Genomic DNA, 7134 nt, shown 5'->3' with positions numbered 1-7134 from the left:
TGCCTATTTCTCGTTGTTCGCTTTGTGTTGCCGCAGTATTCGCCACAATAGAAACTAAAAGATAATAAAGAAGAGACAAGGTTATGGGTTGTTTTTGCTTACGCGTAAAAGCACGTTAAGCGCATTTAGCTCTAAATGCTACTCTAAATGTACATTTATCCATACAAAATTCGTCACCTAAATGCAACTAAATGCAACTCCATTTTTGCATTAAGAATTTAAATGCTAAAAGCAATCCTGTGATCTTCCAAAATTTCCACGATTCGAACATGGTTTAATGAGAAAAAGTGGCAACATTGCTTTTTCGCGTATACAGTGACTAGCTGCATTCAGTGATCGACGATCGAGATTTCATTTATTATTTTACATTGTTTGGATAAACAAAAGTGACGCAAATTTAACATCGATGTGATGCTGATAGAAATCTGGGTAAATTTGTGATCAACTCTGTTCGTTTTGTTTCCTAATTAAGTGAGGAAATTTTAATTGACAGCACCGACAAATGAAAATATTCCCAAAAAAATTTTCGGTTATGGTTAAAACATTTCAAGTTTTTGTATTGTGATCCAAGTATCGCGATATTTATTGACGGTGTAGCATGCAGTATTGATGGATCGTGATCCATATCGCAAAAATTTAAAAAAATTTGGGCCCTGTCACACGGTCAGTATTTATTGACGTGATCCAAGTATGGCGATATTTATGACGGTGTAGCATGCAGTATTGATGGATCGTGGTGCATATCGCAAAATTTCTAAAAATTTTAAATATGGATGGCGGATCGCTATACCGTCAATAAATATTGAATGTGTAGCACTTTCAAAACGCGATCCATACATTTCGTCAGTACATCTTGTACTCTCATAATGCGAACATTGAAAACGTATTTGCCATGCCTTGCTGTTGTTGTTGTTGTAGCGGCTACTAAGCCCCGTTCGGGGCGGTTCATCCATCATCGTTGTCGTCTATTTCAGCTAGGGGGAGGCCCAGGAAGTGTGCTACTTCCAGAGGGGCTGTCCATAGGGACAGGGGCGTTAGCTGAGTGGGATTCTCAGGGCATGTGAAGAGGTGCCGGGAGTCATGTGGCGACTCTCCACATGCCGGGCATTGGTTGGGCACATCCTCGTTGATTCTGCTCAGGTAGCTGTTGAGCCTGCTGCAATAGCCAGAGCGAAGTTGGGCTATTGTAATGCGGGTCTCCCGTCCACGTCCGGTGGTTGTGTGCCTAGAACGGCATTCACAGGGCGGGAGTCTACATAACTTGAGACTGATTCCCTGTGAATGCCGTTCAGGGCCTGTCGGTAGGTTGACGGGTCCAGAGGTTGTTTAATATACCTCTGGACTTCGTCTGTCAGTTCGTAAAGATGCCTCTTGACGTGCCGTGGCGAGGGCTCTTCCGCGAGCAGTTGCCCGCTGGGATGACCACGTCTGTGACTCCCAGCGACGAACTGCTTGCAGAGCATTATGTTATGCTCCTTTACTGGGAGCATCTGGGCCTCGTCGTGAAGGTGGTGTAGAGGCGTCATCAGGAGGCATCCTGTCGCAGTTCGTAATGCCGTGTATTGGCAGGTCTGCAGCTTCATCCACTGCGTCCTGCTAGTCTCCTGCGACCATACGGGCGCTGCGTAGTTCAGAACCGGCCGGCCAATTGTCTTGTATGTTGCCAACAACGTTTCTTTATCTTTGCCCCAAGTGCTGCCGGCCAGCGACTTGAGGACATTGTTGCGGCTCTGGACTTTGTTGACAATTGCGGTTGTATGCGCCGAGAAGGAGAGCAGACTGTCGAAGGTAACTCCGTCGGTATTGTTACGTCATCGACGTGAATACCTAGTGGCAGTCTGACCTCCTTCGTCCAGGTGGTGAAAAGGGTTGCCGAGGATTTCGCAGGGGATAGGGCAAGGCTCCTTGCAGTGAAGAAGCGAGAAAGTTCGGAGAGGTAACCGTTTACTTTTGAGCACAAGTCATCGATTCCATTCCCAGACGCCATGATCGAACAATCGTCAGCATATGAGACTATATTAACACCCTCTGGTGGCTGAGGAAGCTTTGATATGTAATAATTAAACAGTAGCGGGGGCAAGACACCACCCTGTGGTACCCCCTGTTTAATTTTACGTGGCGTGCTGGTTTTGTCTCTGAAGATTACTGACGAGTGTCGACCACTCAGGTAATTCGCCGACTACCGTTTGAGTCCCTGTGGGAGTGAGGAGGCCTCTATATCTTCTAGTAGCTTTGAATGACTGACAGTGTCGAACGCCTTGGACAGGTCCAACGCTACTAGAGTAGTTCTCTCACAGGGGCGGTTTCGGTTTAGGCCACGAGTTATCTGAGTGTTTATGGCGTTAAGTGCTGTTGTTGTACTATGCACTTTACGGAACCCATGTTGATGCTTCGCTGGGGTCAGGTGGTTCGTGAAGTACGGGAGCAGCAGGGTGTCTTCGCTACCGGGGAAAGGAGTTATCGGGCGATAAGACTCTCCTTTGTTGACTGGTTTCCCCGGTTTGAGCAGTGGGACCACTCTCCCCATTTTCCAGATGTCTGGAATGATGAGAGTGGCCATAGACAGGTTGAGGACCTCCGTTAGGTACGCTACTCCCGCAGGACCCAAATTTTCCAGCATCAACATGCATATTCCGTCGGGTCCAATGGCTTTGGAGGCTTTCGCCTTCCCGATGGCTACCCTTACCTCACCGCTAGTGAAAACAAGAGGCGCACTAGGTTTTGGCATTTTGTGCAGCCTTCTGGTCACTCGACGTTTGGCTTTATCCACCGGAGGATGCAGATTGAACTGCCGGCTAAAATTGCTCGCGCATCTCTCCGGGTCCGATGAAGCGTGGTCACCAAAGTCTATCTCGACTCTGTCGTCGCGCTTCGTCGGGTTGGACAACGACCTCATGGTTGACCAAAGCTTGCTCACACCAGAGGCGAAGTTGCAGGTCTTCAGATGCTCTTCCCATTTCTTCCGCTTATGTACGTTCACAAGTTGCCGAATCTCCGAATTGAGATCCCTAATACGGGGATTTCCGGGATCGGCCTGATGAAGGTTGTCGCGCTCATCAGCTAGAACAGCCGCTTCGGCAGGAAAATTCGGACGTGGATCCTTAATACATCCTTCTGGGATGAAGCGAGCTGCAGCAGCGGTGACAACCCTGCGTAACTTACGTTCACCTACATGAATGTCGGTTGGTATGGGTAGTGCAGTGAAGGCGCCCTCAGTAACATCCGTGAAGCCTTTCAAGTCAGCTTTGGAAAAGTTGATATAAGTCCGGTGATCCACGGAAGCAAAGTCGGCAGGTTTATCAATCGAGATGACTATGGGCAGATGGTCTGATGCTAGAGTCAGCATAGGTTGCCAGCGCTGACAATTGTTAGATCTGGCGAGCTACAGCAGCTGCCCATAATCCTGGTGGGTACGTCGTCGTTCATTGTGCAGAATGTCGTATCGTCTTTCTGCTCAGCCAGATGTATTCCCCTACGATCATTTGACAGGCTTGAGTGCCAGAGATCGAGGTGCGCGTTAAAGTCACCAGCTACCATACGGTTTTCGCCTCTGAGTAGCGCACCTATTTCAGGGTGATATCCTGCCGGGCAGCTGGTGACAGGGGGTATGTATACGTTAAATATTTCGAGCTCAACATCGCCTGACCGGATGGTATCCCTGCGGTCGATGTCTGCTTCAATGAGACGATACTGCACGGTGTGGTACGTGGTGAGCGATAAACCTCCACCATTATCTCGCTCGCGATCTCGACGGTGCACGTTGTATCCGGCGCAATTCAACAGGGTTCAATTGCCGTGCAACTTCGTCTCTTGGACCGCAGCTATTAATATTCCATGCCTTCCCATAAAGACAGTTATCTCCTCGATCTTGCTCTGGAGTCCGTTACAGTTAAATTGTAGCACCTTTGTTTGCCTTGGGAGACCGATTGTGATGTGTGGTGTTAAAGAGTTGTGTTGCCTGCCGGCCCCCTGCTGTACGTGCTGCAAAAGGGGGTGCTGCCTTGTGGTGGTGGTTGGCGGCGTCACGGGGGAGGGATGCGACGGGGCAGCACAGCAGGGGCCCACATAGTCACTCGTCCAATCTCGTGTGTTGCGAAGTCGTGAGCACGCCCTAACGTGCCACCAGCCGAGGCAAGAGTTGCACTTGACTGATGTCACGTTACGGTATACTCTGGACTGACGAACAGAGCAGATTATCGGAGGGACTAGGAGTTGCCGGCGGCGGTGTGTGGGTGCTATTGTGTTTGTTTGTGTGTCTATTGCTGTGTTGTATTGGGGTGTGGGTGTGCTGATTGTGTGCTGCCCAGGCGGGTGGTGGTTTGCCGTGGAGGCGGTCCGGTTCGCACAACATGGGGCCACGAACGACGTGGTCCATTGCCGGTGCGTACGCAGGCCCGAGCAGTTACGGAGGTGACTCCACCCGTCACAGGCATTGCACCTGACCGAGGTGGAGTTTGTATGCAGTCGTCTCTGGCATACGCAGCAGGTGTAGATTTCTGGCCCTGGGTTTGACTCTATGCCAGCCCTGAGCAGAAGGGTGCGGAGAAGGTGTAGCCCTAGGATTGAGCAACGTCGGATGGATTTCGCCGACCTAAACGGGGTTAGATCGCCGAAACAACAGTCCTTGGTCGGGTAAAACCCGAGTCATTCCGGTACGTAGAACCGGCTGTCGTGGGAATTGCTATGCCTTCGCTACCGGTGCTTAAAACCTTTCAAAACAAATTGAAAACATTTTAACTAACACTGACGATTTTAAAATAATTTTAGAATGCCTTATCTGTAAATTATTCATACAAAATAAAAATATTTTCTTGCGTCATAATAAGCCTTCAGCACAAAAATTATGCAAATACTGACGCGATAAATATTGAACATGTAGCATTCGTGCGCGATCCATCTATCCATCAATATGGATCGCGATCCAAATATCGTGATAACCAAAATGTATTCAACAAAGTGTGATTGATTTTGACATTGCTCTCATAAGAAACAGGCTATAATGTCAAACTGAAATGAATTCTTGACCCATTTGAATTTTTTTTTCAAATTTGAATTTGTTTAACAAAAAGTTACACACAAATTTTTCAAGCAACAAATTTTCTTAATAAACGTGAAATTGTTAAGAGATAAACCGCCGAGGAGAGCAAGTAAGTACATTTAAAGTTGGGTAATAAGTAAATACGTTCGAATTTTCTTAAATATTTAATGTAAGGAAGCCAAGATGAGACGGAGCAAAACGTTTGAACGGTGCGCTGTATGCAATAAAAGTCAGGACACGAAAATAGTGCGATGTTTTAAACCACCTAGTTGCGAATTAAGACGGCAGCGATGGGAAGAAAGCTGTGGTGTTTTACTACGTGATTCATCTCGCGTTTGTGAAAACCACTTCAAGGAAAGTGATTTCATTAATTGTCCGTCCGAATCAAGCACTTTGAAACGAGCTCGTTTACACCCAGGCGCAGTCCCAATGCCATACGAAATAACTGATACAAGTGAGGATTTAGAACGCGATCAGGATACATTCTTTGTTGATCTCCAAACTAAAACAGGCGACTCTTTAGAATGCACGTTGAGAACAGAAACATTTCTTCTTATCGAAATAATTAAAACCATGCAAGCAAGTATGGAAGAGCTTAATTTAAAACTGCTCGAAGCAAAGTCTTTAATGGAAAACTATCTCGAAAAAAATTTAATTTCGAAATTGTTAGAGTTAAGCTCACATATAAAATTGGAAACAAATGTAAAATCCTACTTTTATAACTGTCGAATACTGTTTAGGATACAAAATTTAAATATAAAAATAAATGCACAAAAGCATAAAACTTGGGTAATTAAAAACAAGAAAATTGCTAAAACTATTCTATAAACAATTTGTTTTATTTTATTGACAAAACATATATATTCCAGGTAATGTAAGTAAAACAAAACCATAATCGAAATAAAAGCCTAGGGCATCAGTGCTAACACGATGCATGCAAAACTAAGGGTTAATTCGTTTGTTTATACTTTTTGACATACTAGTTGCGATCCCGTACGAGTCCGGGCTAGTCAGAAATAGTCAGAATCAGTCAGATTTTACAGGAAATCGATCCCGTACTCGGTTCTCTGACTATTGAGAGGACAAAAAAGGGAGTAAATACAGCGCTCTCTGTCAGAAGTTACCAGTTTTAGTCCGAGAATTTTTTGCTGGTAAATTCTGGTAAATGTGTCAAACGATCAGCTGTAGTGTGTTTGGCAACCAAATTGTAAACAAAAGAAAAGTTCAATCTGCTAATTCATGTTAAAAAGTATTTAATTACTTGTTTAAGTGGATTCTAATGAATTTGAAAATATTTTTGGTTATTTACATGTGTGAGATGAGTGTGTTTACATACAAAATAAGCAAAAATTTACAACCAAAATTTGGAGGTTATGTTGAAGTTGACAGAAGTTACAATTTTTTACTAGAAAGCGATCCCGTACTTTTCAATGTTAATCTCTCGCTCTGAGCGAATTTTTATTTTTTGACAGTTTTACTAGTCCGAGTCCGAGGAATACGGGATTGCACCTAATAGTACCTTAAAAGAGAGCCGCACTGAATTGTCAACCACACCTTAGTGATAACTACTGACCGTGTGACAGAGCCCAACGGACATTTGTTCGTTGTTTACAATTTGGTGGTGGCTTTTTACTGCAAATTGTCTTCATTTTCGGTTGCGACATTGCGTGTACACATAAAGTAAAGCATAATTTAACACCACGACATGATTTATGTAAGAATTTACACAATAAAAATGATTATTTATGCGTTCAACAATTACGCGGTTTTATTCGTTCTTTTCGTTATTTACTTCTTACAACAAAGATGGCGTCAAAATTTCAACAGCTAGAAAATAATGGCCCGTAGTCATAGTCAAAATAAAGTCGACTTTAAAGTTAGTTGCAGCTTTTTTGACAGATATCCCATTGAAAATTATGTCAAAAAGCTGCAACTAACTTTAAAGTCGACTTTATTTTGACTATGACTACGGGCCAATGTTACGATTATCCTTGAAACCTCGTCCGGATTTCCGAAATTTCTCGGTTCGTATCGCTGGATTGTTAAATGAATGCAATCGATGACCAAATTGTAGTACAATTAACTTTATTGTACAA

Source organism: Rhagoletis pomonella, unplaced genomic scaffold (genome assembly GCF_013731165.1).
Source record: "Rhagoletis pomonella isolate Grant_MI unplaced genomic scaffold, Rhpom_1.0 Rhpom_scaffold_00005, whole genome shotgun sequence".
Classification (NCBI taxonomy): domain Eukaryota; kingdom Metazoa; phylum Arthropoda; class Insecta; order Diptera; family Tephritidae; genus Rhagoletis; species Rhagoletis pomonella.
Note: the sequence above shows the minus strand (reverse complement) of the source record.